This window comes from Bacillus rossius, chromosome 8 (assembly GCF_032445375.1).
Source record: "Bacillus rossius redtenbacheri isolate Brsri chromosome 8, Brsri_v3, whole genome shotgun sequence".
NCBI classification, from domain to species: Eukaryota; Metazoa; Arthropoda; class Insecta; order Phasmatodea; family Bacillidae; genus Bacillus; species Bacillus rossius.
Window position 1 is genome coordinate 22,258,060 of NC_086336.1, and position 18,295 is coordinate 22,276,354.

The 18,295-nt window shown below is 38.8% G+C and overlaps 1 protein-coding gene across 2 annotated transcripts in view; it reads left to right on the forward strand.

Annotated features, from left to right (window-relative positions):
• The first annotated feature begins 10,915 nt into the window (after nt 1-10,915).
• Nucleotides 10,916-18,295, forward strand: part of LOC134535585 (very long chain fatty acid elongase 7-like) — a 120,418-nt gene continuing 113,038 nt past the window's right edge. The window contains exon 1 of one of the 2 annotated variants that reach the window (XM_063374797.1): nt 10,916-11,034. The gene's annotated coding sequence lies outside the window, so the exon portion shown is untranslated. The remainder of the gene's footprint in view (nt 11,035-18,295) is intronic. The other variant, XM_063374799.1, reaches the window with a different exon arrangement.

The window sequence follows — 18,295 nt, forward strand, 5'->3', positions numbered from 1 at the left end:
ATTTGGTAGAAATGATACCATACAGTAAAGTGAACAGTGGTTACAAGTACATCCTGACTGCCATAGATGTGTACAGCAAACGTGCTTATGCAGTTCCAGTTAAACAAAAGACAGGTGTGATGGTTACTGCTGCCATGAGAAGTATTTTGAAAGAAGCAGGAAGTTTTAAAAGTATTCAAAGTGATGCGGGAACAGAATTTTATAACTCAACTTTCAGAGCTCTTATGAAAAGAAAAAATATTAATCATTATTCCACTCACAGTGAGATTAAAGCAAGTGTGGTAGAGCGGTTTAATAGATCTCTAAAATCGCTGCTTTTTCGCGAGTTTTCAGCTCAAGGAAATTATAAGTGGCTTAAAATTTTACCACAAGTTCTACGTGTCTACAATAACAGATTCCACCGCACCATTGGCATGGCTCCGAATCAAGTGAAGGATGACTCTTTGCTACAAAGTGTTTACAAATATGTAAAGACAATTGACCCTAGAAAACCTAAGGCTCGTGTGGGGGATCATGTACGCGTGTCACGAAACAAGAAAGTTTTTGAAAAGGGGTTTACACCGAATTGGTCTCACGAAGTGTTTAAAGTAACAGCTATGAGATCCAGCTTTCCGCGTGTGTATAACTTGAGTGATATGGATGGAAATGAAATACAAGGTGTTTTTTATGCTTCAGAAATTCAAATTACAAAATACCCCGATATATACTTGGTAAATAAAATTCATCGAAAGCGTGGTGAAAGATTCCAGGTGTCTTAGAAGGGGTTTCCCGATACCGTGAGGACATGGGTAAAGAGAAAGGATATGGGAGTTTAAGATTACATATACACATTTTATTTTACCTTATTGCTTGTTCTCAATCGAAGCATATTCTATGGAATCGTTTGTGTGGGCTGTTGTTGAGATTCTATTCCTGCAATGTATTTATAATGTGTGGACTACTTCCTGAACACGACCCAGCACTCTGCAGCTTGGGATCAACAAGCTGTGACGTCAGCCCGCGCTGGGCGCCTCATTGGAATGTGTAGCGCGACATCGGGGTTGCATGTCATCTTTCCGTCAAGACCAGGTCAACTATAGTCTTCATTCTGTCTCTGACAATTCCATAATGAACATGGCTGCTTTTGAGGAAATGCGCGATTGCATTGAATATGCGCTTCATGCTTGCATCGGCATGAATATAGATGCGATAGTACACCATCTAGAGGTCTCCGCGATCAATTTGTTCGCTGCATTTCCAGAGGAATACGAGTTTCTAACATACCTTTACAACGGTATTATAGCATGCTTTGAAGCTGTAATGGAGGCTCAAGAGCAAGTGGAGCCAGATGATGGAGTGGACAGCGGCTTGGGAGAGAGTGACGGTGAAGCATAATGCTTGCGCCCTTGTTAAACATGGAAAATAGGCCTCTCGGGGAAACTCGCCATGTATAAAAAAAAGGAGTTAACGCATCTAATGCTGTACCTCCTGAGACATAGTCTCTAAGGTGATGTGGAAAGCAGCATACCACTATAAATTCAAACACAAGTTTTTATTTATTTATTTTTTTTTTCAGCTTACACTCCAGAGAATCTTCCGCCACGTCGAGATGAAGAGAATGAGACTACACATCATAGTTATAAATTCACTATCACTAAATAATAATAATGAGCTTACACTATTATTAAATGCATTACAGGAAAGCTAACACTAAAGTATGCCTATAAGAAAAAATTTCTTATGCCTGCTTCTGATGCATATAAAGGAACACATATCATGATCATTCAATATGGTGCACTCTGTGCATGTAAGGGAACAATCTTTTCGGTGCACTCTGTGCATGTATTGGAACGAGTCCTTGGGTGTATCATGTGCTTCCAAGATGGTGGGGCTGTTGAATCCAAGATGGCGGAGAATTGTTTAAAGGTTGTAATATTTTTTAAATTTAAATATCGCGCCCTCTGGTAGCAACACTTGTTACTAAATATATCGATTAGCATTCGACCTATCGAATGGTGCTGCGCCCTGGCAGCTGAAATATGAAATAAAAGTAAATATATCGATTAGCATTCGATCTATCGAATGGTGCTGTGCCCTGGCAGCTGAAATATGAAATAAAAGTAAATATATCGATTAGCATTCGACCTATCGAATGGTGCTGCGCCCTGGCAGCTGAAATATGAAATAAAAGTAAATATATCGATTAGCATTCGACCTATCGAATAGTGCTGCGCCCTGGCAGCTGAAATATGAAATAAAAGTAAATATATCGATTAGCATTCGATCTATTGAATGGTGCTGTGCCCTGGCAGCTGAAATATGAAATAAAGATGGCGATGGTGGCACACTCTGGTAGCCAACTTGAGAATCAAGATGGCGGCGCTTCTGGCAACTAATTTTTGAATTTGGCGCGCGATACTAGCGACATCTACCAGCCAACTTGAGAACCAAGATGGCGGCGCCTCTAACAACTAATTTTTGAATTTGGCGCCATCTGGTAGTCTGTACTGGAATTAAATATGGCGGCTGTATAATAATTTTTAATTTCAAATGTGGCGCCTTAGGTATGCATTAAGGAAGGCAAAAACACCCTCCCCCATTTATCATAAACTTGCCGTCAGTACGTAGCATATATAGATTATTTATTCCACCATATTCCAATTGGTCTCGTGGTCTAGTGGTCAAGGCGTCCGCCTCGTAACCACGACATCCTGGACGTTTTCACGTCCCATGGATCGAATCCCAGCCTCGGCACTGAAAATATTTTAGTTTAAATAAAATAATACCTGCTGCTACCTGGTGGCGACCAACAGAACTATATGACGTCACACAAGATGGCGGCCTCCAGCAGCCGAAACAAGATGGCAACCAGGAAAAATCAAGATGGCGGCCTCCAGCAGACGAAACAAGATGGCGACCAGGAAAAATCAAGATGGCGGCCTCCAGCAGACAAAACAAGATGGCGGCCAGAAGAAATCAAGATGGCGGCCTCCAGCAGACGACACAGAATCATGACGTCACGATTCGAAATGGTGGAAATTTCTAGAAATACAAAATGGCGGATTTGCGGATTTGTGAATTTGCGGATTTGTGAATTTGCGGATTTGCGAATTTGAGATTTGCGGATTTGCGGATTCGCGGATTTGCGGATTTGCGAATTTGCGGATTTGTGGATCTCCGGATTAGCCACTGGATTAGCGCATAAAAAACTGGATTTGCACATAAAAAACCATAAAAAATGCGTAAAAAACCATAAAAAATGGGATAATCCCCGGATTACCCCGCTCCCCCCTCGTCTATGTTCCAGAGTCGGCACGCTCTCCCTACTGATATCACTTCGTAGAAGATATGTATATTATGTCACATGTGTTTATTTTGCTAAGTAATGTAGATTGTTCAAAAATGTGTTATGTATTTATAAGAGATCTTTAAGTATTTTTACTGTCTTAATCATTTTAACTGTTCTGCATTCTTATAATCATTTCTTAGTTTAAGTGTAATTAAATAAATCTGACTAGACTATTGTGTTGTTATTGCTGATGGCAAGTAAATTTAATGAAAACGGAACACAGATAGGCCTATATGAAATTTTATATTTCAAATTCTAGAATACAAAACTTTATCTATTGCATTATTCCGTTTATAAACATAGTTCAGAGGTGCTATTATAAGTTTATTAGGTAAATGTAGCTGAAATATTAATAATTATATTTTTAAAAAATTTAAACTGAAAACCAATACTATAATTTGAACTTATATTATACTAGCTCAAGTACACGGCGCTGCCCGGGCTTTGCACATCATTACAATTAATATCAAGTCAGTAGAATTTCCCATCGGCAGCATATCAGAAACCACGCGACTTTTCTCCAATGTTAGAGTTTTCTGATAACTTGCTCTGCCCATGAACTATTGTTTACCCTTTGGTCGCGGCGAGCAATAGAGTTTACCTCTGTATGTGTGCGTTGATAGTTGGCCACAGCTTATGTACTTCAGGTTGTGATTTCTGATGCGAAGCGGGTTATTTGTGTATTGAGACCTTCGTTTTTTGTTTGACTTCTGTCATAGACTTGGAGAAATCTGTTCTAAGTTTTGGTGTAACGAAAGTCAATGCAGCGACTGACTCTCATGTGGCGAAGTTAGTCTTTGTGTTTTATTTTTTTTATTATAGCTACATAACTTTTGACATATCTGTGCTTAGAAATTAAAAAACTGAATATTCTTGCAAATCATTTTCATCAAAATGCCCACTTGAAAGACTACCTTATAAACCTAATCCGCTTAACATGTCGATTCTCAATTTCAATTTTCACATAAAACATACCATTTCGAGAGACCTCAATATATTAATGGGAAGATTCGCCCCGCAGCTTACAATTGAACGTAAAATTTGATAATTTTATCATGTCCTTGTAATAATCGGATGATGTGCCACAGTTAGTTATCGCCATTTTCATCACATGGCATAATAGAAAGTTATACCCTCGAATCTACAACATAGGCCTACCTAACGATCTGGCCACGCATGTCACTAGGCATTTCCTGTGTTCCATAAAGAAAAAAAGGACAGTCTGCCATGGCGTGGTTTATTTTTGGAGGGGGGGGGGGCACTGGAATCAAAAAGCCCCTCCCTGAGGGAGCCAGCTTACGCTTGCAAAATAGTGACTGCAAAATGAATATGATGAATATTATCCCGTGGGCCCCCTCTGGGAATACTACAGGTTTTCGCCCATGCAGTTTGCCCTTCAATTATAAAAATTTCCATAGCCATTTAAAATAAATGCAATCACCAATCACAGAAATTTCGATGAATACGAAAAAAAAAGTACGGTATCCATATTTACAAAACGTAACCTAACTAAAAATTATTCAAATGCTTAACAAAAACAAACGAATAAGTTAGGTACACCGGTAAACTTGAAATTAAAAAATATCTAAGCTATTTATTTTTGGAATAAGAATGGCATTTATTTAAAGTTAAAACTTCAATAGGTACTTTCAAGTTTTTAGTAAAAATCAACTAAATTGGAATATTATATATGCATATATTAAAAAGTGAATGTTAAGTAGATACTATTTAAAAGAATTTAAAGTCATAAACTATTAAAAATTATAAAGTAATACGGAAGTGTGCGAACGCTTCCAAAGTGTGAAAAAGTTAGCCATTCTGCTCTCGATCGTATCAAGCATGTATGCCACTAGGCCTATACCCCTGCTGCTGACGAATAAGATATCTCTACAAATTATTCTAACCCTTGGACGCAACATTCTATTATTATTGTTTAGTTAAAAAAGCTTTTACTTTAAAAATAATGTTTTAGGATTATAATTACACTATACTGGTTTTAAATATTTATAAAATTATTTTATTATGGTGTATAAGTTACAGATTCGCACCATTTTCGTAACCTTTATTTAATTTTCAACGTAAAATTTTGTATCTAAAAACTTTTCTTTTAATTTAATTTTTATTATTTGTTAACATGCACAATCGGATGCGTTCTGCAATATATTTTCTTCTTTTATTGTCACCGGAGAAAAGTTTTTTTTTGTTTATTTGTCACGGTACAGTATTCCATCTACAACGTCTGAATCATTGTTGCAGCAACTGCAAATGAAACACCTAAACCTCAATACAGTTTATGTTTCTGATGGCTTATATGTGCAAATCATGAATGTTCGAAAGATTTATCTACACCATAAAAGTGGCGATGCCTGCTCACAGTTGCTGCTATCTTGCGGCTATAAAAAGTGACGTTGCCTGGACACAGTTGCTGCTATCTTGCGGGTATACTAGAATGTCAGGTTTGCTTGTGTTTAGTTAATGTTATCGTTCACAGGTAGCGCGCTGGTCTACCACTAGCGCGTGGTGAACCCTTCAACAGTCGAACAGTTTATACCGGATCAGTATAAACTGTTCGACTGATGAACTGATCGACCCAACTCATCGCAAAAGTGTCTGGGTTGTTCCTTAGGTGCTTCTTCCACGGACTCCTAGAAGGCCTGAATTCTTGGGAAGTCATTTTCACTGGCTGGAAAGCTGAAATCCCGCCTCATAACACGAATCCCTCTAAATCGTGTTAAAGTGGGGGGCAACAGTGTTTCTATTGGCTTACCAGAAAAGTTACTTTTTGAAGGGTGTGACTAGCAGAGTCTCTATTGGCTCGGCAGATAAGTGGGAGTGTCTTCGACCCACGGTCGAACAGTTTAACAGTCTAACAGTTCATACCCCGCCTGGTCGGCGCGACCTTCAACCGACCCGGGAATTTGGGGGGCAAGAGGGTCCGACTCGCAAGATACTTCATTCGCCTGAACGACTTACCCCAACCCTGGCTTGAAAGGTCGTTGGCTGTTGACTGGAAGAAGGAAGATGAAGATGGCGCAATGTCAGGCTGCCTTTCGCTCCGAGAGCCAGCAGTTCGAGCCGGTTTACTGGCTCGTCTGCCCACTTCTGTCTTAACTGTGGTTGCCTGGGCAGCTGTGGCTGGGCCGACGAGTGAAGTCGCCCGCCCCTGGGGACGCATGCGCCCCTGGTTAATAATAACCCAGGAGTTCCCAACTTTAAATGCGGGCCGCAAGGCCCAAGCACCCAACTACAGCATGGTTGATTTTTCAGCCCCTCCAACTCTTCTTACCTGGACCCTTCTTCCCTCTTGTCCAGTAGTTACCTGCTTGCTTAATGCATGTTATTTGATCCCCGCATGAACCGGCCCAGGGTTTTCCCTGTGTCTATGCAGGTTTTACCTGGGTCACATTAGCTAGCTTTTAAGCTAGGCGACCAATGGGGCGTCAGCCATGGCGCCAATTTCTGCCATGGCTGGCCAGTAAACCCCAATAGAACACGATGCACGCACCCTTGTCCCGCATGGTTTAAAACCCGCATGGTAGAGTGTATAGGCTTCGGCCTGAGACACACTTAGGTCCTCCCCTAACCTGGACCCTCCCCTACACACTTAGAATTAACTTAGGCTAGGAAAAAAAATTGGGGAGCCTTCTTCTGCTGGTTTGTTTAGTCAGGCTCGGTTGTCAGCGGTAGCTGATCTGTTGTACTTCTACTAGCATGTAGTCTGTTAGGTTCTGTTTGAACTAAATGCGTGTGCGACTTCAGGGGAAAAATGTAAGTTGGTTTGAGTCGTGAGTGAGGCGGTGGCCTTCCCCTAATGTAGAGTCATTTATTCTTGAATTTGTTCTGTCTAAATTCCTTTTCGGCCGCCACCAAGAAAAACATGTTTGGATTTTTAGCGTTAAATTAACTTCATCTTCGATTACATTTTTGTTTGTAACTGTCTCCCCCTGAGACGTCGTCGCACGTATTTGTTTGTTAAGTAATAATGTAAATTCTTTCTTTAATTGTACCTGCACTTTGCAGTAGTTTTGTAATTCTTATTGATGTGAACTGAACTTCTTACTTGGCAATGCTTTTGTTTCGAGTCAACTGCGCATTGTCCCTTTTTGATGGTCCGTTGTTTGGATCGCTTAAGGTGTAGCCGGCTTACCTTTGAAATTTATTGATGTTAACAAGCACGTTTTGTCGAAATCATTGATCCCAATTTATGTATTTAGCCTTGCCTGAATTGTTTTCACTTAACATTATCAGTAATGTTAACGTAATGTTTCGATTTGAATTTGAATAAAATGTCTGTGTACCTGAAACCATTTACTTTGCATACCTGATCTGCTCCATTCACGTATACCCCAGTCCATGCCAGGTCTGGCCTCCCTTCTCGCCTCCAAAGCTTAGTTAGGCTTTTTATTTTTAGTATCTATCTCAAACTCAAAAAATTATTTCTTACTGAAATCTGCACGTAATGAAAATTTTTCACAGGTATCCAGATGTGCACACGTACAAACTGGTTTTAGTTTATATTCCGCTTCAAAGAAAGTAAATAATTCACCTGGAGAAGCAGAGAATTGTATAAAACGTAAACTGATTGTCTCGTTTGCTTGAACGATTTGCTTTAGCAGTAATGCAGATGTAATAAGTATTAAGAAATTAGACAATGTTAAAATTTGATTTTTCAGGCTCGGTTTTTGTTTATTTCCGTTCAGTTATTTCCAACTTTATTTTGGCAAGTTGCGACTATCTTATATGGATTATAACAACACTGACAGTTCAGAGCTCGATGAGATATTCTTCTAGCTTGGCACCATCCATAAATATTTGTATTTAACTGTGTAACTTAGGATATCTACAGAATGAACAAATCCTGCTGGCACGAACGCTTAATTACGCATATTCAATTGATGTTTTTAAGAGGTTAAACATAGTTAATAAAGATCGCAGTCTTTCGCGGTCATTGTTTGAGGCTGCTTGGCTTGAGGCTTCTAGTGGGCTTCAAAGGGAAAGATTTCACTAACGTTTCGGTCGATATTGCAGTCCTATCCTCAGGGTAGTATTCTGTTAAGAAATAAGAAAATACACCAACTTATAGTCGTCTCCATGAACTAGGAAACAAAAATGAATCACTTACATCTGACAATACCAAATTCTATAGCAAGGCTCTGACATTAAATCAGCAGAGACGTCATGAGAACGTCCCAGGTGACTACTGCCCTAAAAATGGCGACCGCAAGGTCAATCGAAAGGTCAGTCTGCGTCGTGGCTGCAATCTACTAGCCAAGCAACCTCATTTCAGTTTATTTATATGAATAGTATATAACTTTTCTTGTAATTACTTTTGAAGTAACATTTAAATAACGAAGTACTTGAAAACCAATACAACACACTTACTGTGTTTTCAGTGGTATTTGATAATTAGGGCAGGGCAAGTGAGGATATTCAGCTAATATCCCTTTAAAAGTGGAGAAACAAACAAGGAGCAATTTTTTTTTAAAAGTGATGATCCTTTTGTTGTTGTTGAATTTTTTTATAGCACCACGCACCCTCCTGACCCACGAAAGAAATGGAATTCCAAAAATCTGTGCCGTTTTAACATGAATTTATTCTTGTCACGCATGTGCTGTTAAAGTCGTGGGTTCAATCTCAACCCCTCCAGATACGACTAGATCTTTAGAGCACCCATTGTCACCTTATGCATCCATGCATGAACAACCGCACAGCATTGCCTACTGTGGTGGTAGCTTTAGAACAGTTTATACTTTTCAGTCACACTTTCTCATTTCATAAGATATCATTTTAATGCTTTGATGTGTAACATCTTAGCTCTGGGTATACGGCATTTGGTAGCAGTAATTTCGTGAATAGAACGGAAGTCACATGGAACGGAAATGTATAGCCACGGTGATGTCATCTGTGGTGGATGGCGCGCATCCAATTTCACAAAGCCAAAGGGAAACGTTTAAGCATTAACGGTTAATTGAATTTTAACAATATGGACAGGAAATTAATAAAACTCCCTTTAGAAAATCAGTTGCAAACCAGGTTTTACTATTTTAAAATCTTTTTTGCTTTTATCCGATTCGTTTCATTGCATAATTTAAAACTTCGGTCTGCTAATCAAATGGTTCAATAATCGATATAGCTACTCTGGAAGCGATTTAAAGCGGTGGGTGCGGAAATTACATGTGATTCGCGTAAAGAAATGTAACTGAAAACACAATTTTCTTTCATTAATTACACTCGGCATTATTTTAAAGTATTGTACGTTAAATTTCGTATCCGATTTTCGTATAATAAGTGTATTTGCATCAAGGAAACACGTTAATTAGCTCGTTACCGAGGTTCGATGTTACACATCTCTGGCCACTACTAAAAAGACTTACTCACCTTTTTTTTAAAGTTATACTTTTTAAGGTGCGTTATGAAAGTGGTGAGAAATAATTTTTACGTTCCGAGCGCGCATTAATTTTACAGGCTGAAAAAAGTTACATACAAATAAAAATTAAGTTTGTGTTTTAAAATCTTATACTTAGTGATTAATACCAAAATTGGTCCATATAATTTACAGCATTTATTAATTGTAAATATGAGTGATTGAAAGTGTTTTTTGTTATCTTTTTTAAGTGTATTCAAATGGTATTTATGTAAGGGAGGTTATGTTCCTGTGTGTATAACGATGTCAGGTTGCTTGTAAGCTTCCATTGTCTGTGGCAGGGAGTGTTTGTGGAAGGTTTAGTAGTCTCCTAGCCGTTTTCATGCGAGTGTTTTTAAGTTTATGTTCCTGTATGTATAATTAATTTGTATTACATATTATTACAGTATTTTTAATAAATAATTTAATTTATTAATTAGAAGAAAAATTCAGTAATTTTATCGACTTTAAATTTTAATTAAAATTTATCTCGATTATTTAACTAAATTTAATAATTAATTTTATTCATATGTTTATATTAATATTGAATACTGAGTATAAATTTAATTTCTTAATTTGATTGAATATATATTTTACCAATCCTATTTATAATATCACTTCAGTCCTTTCATTATTTCATTTCTATTAATTATTTTGATGCAAAATTAATGTTAGACTTTTTTATTATTCAAAGTAAGTTTAACTTCTAACGCGCGTACATTACTACACGTATACTTTTTTTTTTCAAACATATCATTTTTTTTAATTTTATGTAGTAATAATATTAAGATATACAAACAAAACAAATATAAATATTTAATTTTGATGTTACAGTATATAACTTAGTAAAACATTTATATTTTTCCATAGCCCTTAAGAATAATATCGACTAGAATGTAGACCACATCATGATCCACCCATTCAAATTTTAACTCATACATGTATCATTACGATACGATTTGTCCACTTCAGTGTTAATAACAGACTGGAAGGCTTCAGCGACACCTGCTCGTCCTCAGAGGTGACTGACAGGCTCGCAGCTGACACACGCGCCAGGATGACAGCCCGTGGCCGCGGAGCGCAGCACAATGGGAGGGCGACAGGAAGCCGATGACCTTTCCCAAAACATACACACACACAGGCTAATTAATCGTTTGCAAGTCCAATTTCTTTCCCCGGTGCACTTCTGTTCGTTCGCGAATTTTAATACTCCCAGCACTTGTCTTTTAAAAGACAATATTATTTTGAACTGGATCTACTACTAAGACAGCAACTAAAACTCGAAGAGGTACTACGTTTCAGGGTAAGTATGCTACGACATAATTGCTAGATAAATATTATATAATTATAACGTTTTCATTTGCTATTTAAACTCGATCTCTCTCACCATGTTTATTGTTTATGATTCGACTATTTCATAAGTTTGCTCTTTCATCGATGTTGATTATTTAAAAAAAATAATAAAAATTTCTGATTTAATACAATATGAGTTTACGGAAATCTAATAACCAGCTGTGTAAGAATTGAAATTATTTCTTAGAGATGACAGGTCGTAGTAAACAAACAATTTTATTTAAGATATCGACACAAGCCTGATTTAGACGAGAAGCAGATATCGTGCAATAAATATAATGAGACTTTGTAAGAATTAAAAACATAAAATACATCACTTCTGTGGTGACAAGTTAGTAATAAATTTCCTTCAATTTATAAAATTTATTATTACGAGATTAAAATGGATTGTGACACAACTCTTACGTGTAAAATGTCCAGATAATGTAGGGAGGTGTGTTATTTTAGAACTGCTCAATGTTTCTTTCTATTGTTTGATTGCTTTTGTTAACGACTGTTTAATAGCACTTCTTTACATTGCATTAGAGTGAAGTCTTATCTGAAACAAGATAATTATTTACTTCCTTAATTTTTCAAGGCCCTGGGAATTCAAATAATGATTCCTTCCATTTAGTTGGTGCTTTTAAACTGTCTGCTCTGAACGAGAAATTAACTTAAGCGCAGGTCAGCTTTAGAAGATAAATGTAACGTAAATCTTATCATAGGGTACAAATAAAATATTGTTATGGGTTTAGAATATAGGATGCGAAGAATAGTAAAATTGTTAAATTATTGTATATTTAAACACTTATATTAATATAAGTGATATAGGCCTACATGGTGTTTATAATCTTTTTCAAGTGTATTTAAAGTGTATTTATGTAAGGGAGTTTATGTTGCCGTGTGTATAACGATGTCAGGTTGCTTGTAAGCTTCCATTGTCTCTGGCAGGGAGTGTCTGTGGAAGGTTTAGTAGTCTCCTGTCTGTTTTTATGAGAGTGTTTGCAAGGTTATGTTCCTGCATATATAATTTAATTGTATTAAAATTTATTACAGTTTGTTTAGTGAAAAATTAAAATAATTTATAAGAATAAGCATTCAGAATTTTATAGATTTTCAATTTAATTGATATTAATTATTTAATTATATAAACACAAATCTCTTGTTTTACTACCTAGTTATACTTTACACTAAACGGCAGCTGAACGCCAGTCCATGAAATAATGGCATCCCTATTAGGTTTGTACTTAACAGATCTCTTGTTGGTCAGTGCCCGCACACTTATGTTCCCGAGCACCTCCTCTACTCACTTGCGCACTGCGTTGAAACTACACACTCGGGCCTCGCTGTCTTCCTCGTGAAGCCTCCCTTGACAGTTTACCACTCTTTCGCCAACTCTAATTCGTTGCCACACTTGACGCTGGCATAGATGAACCACAAGACTCACTCAGCTGGTCGGCCGACGGGCTTATAGGCCTATATCCAGCGGGAGTGGGTGAGAAATGATCTCGTAGCTCCGAGAAAGTAGACAAGCTAGCGACAAAAAACATACACCATATCCCACTGTAGTGACAACCCTCTGAAACTATTGTGTGTTCAAAGTATCGGAGACCACAGCAACGAGGTTAAGCATAGCTGCTTCAAATTACACAAGCTGGCAATATCAAATTTTTCGTCTTTATAAGGACGTTATAAGGCAAAAAAGAAGAGGTAGTTAGCTGAATATTCTCCTACAAACGTACACACTAAAAAGTAAAAACACTGACTATAAAAAACTAGAAAATGCTTGTATCAACCATATATTAACAAAAAATAAGTCCTGAACTATTTAAACCCTGACTTACATTTTGTACGCAATCCTGCACACATCTGCACGAAAAGACCCTTCAGGTCAAACAAATCTCAGACAAACGCCAAACAGATATGTTGATCGTACCATCTTTGGCTATAGAAAGAATCCTGAGACAGTACAAACATGCATGCACAAAGTGGAAATATATAAATCTCAATACAGCGTCTCAGGGGACACTGGACTACTTCTGTTCAATTTTTGCGTGCGGTTACGCACAGTCTGGACATGTTTCGTTCACGGTCATTTCTCATTCAACCTAAACAGGTTGGCATAGTAGTTCAAATAGACATATCTTATACATACCTGTAAGCCTCTAGTAGTATATAATAGGGCATCCGGAAACTGGGCCAGGGGCGAGGTGCGAGGTGCCGGTCAGCCATCATGGACTGTGACGTCACGGCGTCCATCTTGGACGAGCGTAACGGGACACAGCGTGACGTAACAAAGCGTAACGGGACATAACGTAATGGGACAAGTAGATCATGGCGGCCATCTTGGATCCGCCATTTTGGATGACGTCATTTTGTTTTCTCGAACATTCCGGCGATGTGTTTTCCGCCATATTGGATGATGATGTCACCGTTGCAATTTTCGTTAGGGTCGCCATCTTTAACTTTTTTATTTATTATCCGATTTGAATGACATTTTTTTTAAAATATAAAAAAAAATTAAATAATAAAATTTAATAAAGTTTTTATAAAAAACAAACATTTACGACACGGAGCTCGGAGTCCGCGGTTCGAACCCAGTGAGGGCAAAAAAATAAAAATAACGACCGATCCTTCCCCCGCGGTGGCTGCTGGCATACTGACTCCCACCACTTTTTTTCAAAGCACATATATCGTCACCTAGTATGACGTCATGTCCACCATCTTGTCTTCCATGCTGGAAGCCATCATCATTGTACCGTCGGCTAGAGTGTGCCGACGCCATGTTAGTTTAATTCGTATCCGCTAGAGTGCAGTAATCATTTATTATTGCTGTGACACCCGCCATCTTGAAATTTGGCCACCATCTTGAAAATCCGTAATTATTTAGCTAGAAATTCGGGAAAAGTTCCAAAATTCATTAAATAAATTACTCATCAATTGACATATTGATTAGATCAGCTCCTGTCCTCGGTTAGATACCCCAACGATGCAATAATGTTTAATTTTATGTAAAAAATAATAATTTAATAAACCATGTTCAACATTCTGTAGGAGACTCTTAATCCTCTACGACCATCATCCTATCAGACATCAAAACCACCATATTGAAAATCCTTATTTATTAACAAATTTTAATAAAAAAAATTCCAAAATCGTTTAAAAAATTAACTTATTTGAATTCTGATTAATTAGATTGACTAAGGTCCTAGGTTCGATCCCTGGTCGATACAAAACAACTTTAATATTTTAAAAAAGTACAACTAAAGTGACAGGCCTGAGATAATAAAAACACCACAAGTTCTATTAAAAAAACATGTATTACATACATACTACACTACTACAAGTACAAAAAAAATACACAGACAAATTACTAAAGTCTTGTGTACATCTCGACGTCTGCATCTGCCACCCACGAATTAAAGCGAGGTGGAAAGCCCGACCACTTGACATAGGAGAGTCAATTTCTTCGTTTTATAATCTTCTCCACCAAGTACGTATCGGGATACAACGTAGGCTGAATCTCTTCGGCATAGAAGCCACCATGGATAGGTTTGTGGTCCAAATCTTCGAGGTAGTAGGTCCTAGGCTCTTATTCACGAACATGTGTCACACGGAAAAGTTCAGGACTCCAGTTCGCAGTGAAACCTTTCTCGAAGATACCTTTCTGCTTGGAGATTCGAACAATGTCACCGGCGTTAGCTTTACGCTTTCGTGGATCTTTCTTCTTCATGTTGGAAAACACTGTTTGAAACAGGCAATTGTCCGTTACGTCCTTTGGCTTCATTTTCGTGGTAGAATGCACCGTGGAACTATACTCGCTTATAAGTTCCGGCAAGATGTCAAGCCACTTGTAATTTCCGTTAGCCGTGAACTGCTGCCACATCTTGGAAAGCAAAGTTCTGTTAAACCTTTCGACAACGGAGGCTTTGACGTTACTAAATGTAGAGTAGTGTTTGATGCCATACTTCTTCATCAAAGCCTTGAAGGTTGCATTGTAGAATTCTTTCCCGAGGTCCGTTTGCAGGTGCGACGGTACACGTCCATCACGCAAAATATTGTTTATGACCTTGGCTACGTCAGTTGCAGTCTTTGATTTTACAGGTATCGCCTAAGTGAACTTGCTATAAACATCGATGACTGTCAACATGTACTTGAAACCTTTATTCAATCGGGAATACGGTATCATCTTAACAAGGTCCGCCTGGAATAAATCGTCAATTCCACGAACTACGACTTAACAACGAAGGTATTTTCGTCTAGCAGGAGCATGAAGTTCGTGAGCGATTCCGGTTCGACTCATTGTATGTAGCCGGCTTCCCTCAGTTCTTCAAGTATGGTGACTATTTAGTTGATGTGCGAATAGTTTCCTACACTAAGCGAAGCATGTAGAATTCTAAGACGATCAACTAATTCATTGGGGTCGTCCCAATATACATAGTCAAATACCTGATGACTTTCTAGCTTTTTTAAACCTTCGCCATGTATTGTTAGTTCACTGAAGAGATTAGTGAAAATGTCGATTTTTTCATTATATACGTCTTTATATACACCACTATCTGGATCGTTATCGCGAAAATGTGCATTGGTTAGCTCTAGTAGTTTTTTGTACTCTTGTAAGTCTTTGTGAGAATATCCTTTAGGCTCCCTGCAAAACAGCAATTCGTACAGACCTGGAGTCCCTCGTGTTTTGAACGCTTCTACGCGCACGATATTTCCAGGTAGAAAGTCTATTTCTTTAGCACCGAGGAACCACTTATTATGTTTTCTGTACACTCCGTAGGTCATGTCATTATTCCGGCTCGTAAACGATATCAGGTATGGTCGGACCATTGCATTAACTTGATGTCCCTTTTTCGGTATTTTTTTCTTGTGCATGGACTCTGTACTTGTTAAGTCCTCTTCTTCTCGATCCGGTTCATACTTTCTCTTCTTTAAAGTCGGCATTTTATCTTAAACTTCTGTCTTCATAATGATGGCCGGTTCTTCCTTGCTTTTAAGTTCGTCGAGGCGACTAGTGATTGGTTTAAATATCTCCTCCTTTTCCATCTCACGTTGAAGTCTGGTTCGTCTAGCAAGTAAATATTTTTTCATGAACAGACTGTATATCTCGATGAAGGTCACTGGCCAGGTCCGACATGGTACTGGATGAAAACTTATTGCAAGACCTCCTTTTATACTTTTTTATTCGTTCGCAGAATCTTCTTTCTTGTGTTTGGCTAAATCTTATTTTGTTGACAAGTAAGATAGTGATGCTTTCAGACTTCTTTGAAAAGTCCTCAGATCATCACGTCTTTGTGCATTCGATACTTCGATCATGTCGCAAATGCGAGAATCCGAGGCTTCCACACGCTGATCGATGGCAACGAGATACTCTAGTAATTCCTTTTTCACACTGTCTACTTTTTGAGCCAGTAGCGAAACGTATTTGCGGATATCGCCGTCATGAGACTTGAGAGCAGTACGTAAGTCTCGACTGCTACGACCGAATTTCAAAATGCTATGACTCATGTTTGGTGATAAACTGATCGAAACCTCGTCTGTACCTGCCCTTATATAGAGGCCAGTCTTTGACTATAACTAGGAATCCGTGTTCTTCTTTCCAACACAAAGGACACATGTTTTTGAATTCCTGGAATGTCATGTCGGTGTTTACGTGATCATCATAAGCGTGGCGTAAATTAAGTTCGTCCATGCGAAACAAAACTATGATATTCGCGTAGTCTCGTAGGAGATGTTTTAGAATACGACTGTACGTCTGACACAGGTAAACGCAGTTTACCTTGGCTTGTCTGACCATGGAAAAGTACTCTTGTATTATGCCTTGTTTCACACACATTACATCGTCGAAAACCAACACGGAATTGGCTTTTGCTTCGCTTGGAGGTACAACATCGGTATTATTGCTAAATGGAAAATACTCCAGATCATCCACCGAGTGTAGAACAGTAGCTAGGTGCTGGTACTTTGGATGTTGCAACGACTTGGAATACAAGTAAACGTTTTCGAACCGAAGATCGTTTGGCTCCTCCAGTAAACTCAGTAAAACACACGTCTTGCCACAGTTTGACGGACCCGCCATTATGCAACGTACTGAAGAAGGCAACAGTAAGCCATGTCGTGATTCACGCGCACTAAATACATTGTCTTGCGTAATGCGTACGGGCAAACACACGTCTTGCTTGACGACCTGCATTGTACTAAAGAAATTGTATAAAATCAAACACATTTATACTTTCTGGTCAGTTGTGCGTAATGACTCGAAGAGGTAAGAATAAAAAACACATCGGTGCAGGACTCGTGAATTCGCTGATAAACAATCTACCATTCGAGCTACACATTCCCGGCTACAGATTCTGCGGCCCCGGGACTAAACTAGCGAAAAGGTTAGCTCGCGGTGACGTTGGCATTAATTCTCTCGACGAAAAGTGCAAGCAGCACGATATCGCATATTCATTAAGCAAGGATCTGGAATCCAGACACCGGGCCGACAAGATATTGGCACAGGAAGCCGAAGATATAAGTAAATCTTCGAACGCGGGACTAGGAGAGAAAATCGCAGCGAGGGGCGTTTCCAAAATCATGAAGGCAAAGACGAAATTACGACTGGGTGCTCGTCGAGCCAGCTCCATCAAGTCAAAGACTAACTCACGCAAGACCAAACGCAAGATCGGTGCAGGCGTGCAAAAAGCCAAGCGAAAATTACAGACCCTCGACAAGAAGATTATAGGAGGATTTCTTCCTTTGCTTTTGCCTGCATTGGGTGCTCTCAGCGGCCTCATCGGTGCAACGAGCGGTATAGTGCGGGCAGTCAACACTTCGAAGAATGAACGCAAGCAGTTAAAAGAAGCACATCGACACAATGCCAGCATGGAAGCCATTGCCATCGGTAAAAAAACGGCGCTGGACCATCCTTGCAACCTTACAAATGAGGTCGAGGCATAAAAAAAAAAACGAATGAAAAAATCCTAAGTTCTTTGCCGAAACGACCGCTCACCAACGTAGATTTAATAAAGTACGCACGCAAACTGAAAATACCAAATTTCCGCGGCGTGTTTATGCGAGACACTTTGCCCAGCAAGCCAAAAACGCAAGAACGCGCCATAATTAATTTAGACACGTCGGCGGGTCGCAGCACGCACTGGGTGGCTAATGTAAAGTCTGGAAAAATGGCCGAGTACTAAGATAGTTTTGGAAACTTACGGCCTCCGCCAGAACTGCGACAGTACCTG